The 462-nt window shown below is 69.0% G+C and overlaps 1 protein-coding gene across 1 annotated transcript in view; it reads left to right on the top strand.

Moving 5' to 3' along the window:
* Window positions 1–240: 240 nt before the first annotated feature.
* The window catches only part of ZNF404 (zinc finger protein 404), a 26,024-nt gene continuing 25,802 nt past the window's right edge, over window positions 241–462 (top strand). Inside the window, exon 1 of the mRNA XM_046681466.1 lies at window positions 241–326. The gene's annotated coding sequence lies outside the window, so the exon portion shown is untranslated. The remainder of the gene's footprint in view (window positions 327–462) is intronic.

A 462-nucleotide genomic window follows, 5' to 3' on the forward strand; every position in this document is an offset into this window, starting at 1 on the left:
TGCCTTCTACAGCCTGGTCTCTAATCCCACCCGCCTCCTCCACGCACGCAGGACCACGTGGACCCACCACCACCCTCCACCGGTCAGGGCCCGCGCCTGCGCGCTCCGAGCACGGGCTCCAGCCCTCGGGCTGCCCGCCGGCATGACTCCTCCGGCTGGACTACATTTCCCAGAAGCCATCGGGCTCGCATCACCCTCGACCCCTGGGTCCTCTTCCGGTGTCTGAGCTGCTGTGGTCCCTACGTGTTGAGCAGGTTGTGTGCAGAGAACAGCAGCGGAGGCTTCCACAGTCCCTGACTACGGCCGGACGGGACCCTGCGGAGGGGGTGAGAGGCGCTCCAGGCGGGGGCGCTCCGGCCGCGGACAGGGCGGCGGGCCCGGAGCCTCAGGCCTGTCCTGCGTGAGCAGCGGGGGAGACGGGTGTGCCTGTGAGCGACTGCGTGTGTGTGTGTGTGTGTGTGT

Source organism: Equus quagga, chromosome 13 (assembly GCF_021613505.1).
Source record: "Equus quagga isolate Etosha38 chromosome 13, UCLA_HA_Equagga_1.0, whole genome shotgun sequence".
NCBI lineage: Eukaryota > Metazoa > Chordata > Mammalia > Perissodactyla > Equidae > Equus > Equus quagga.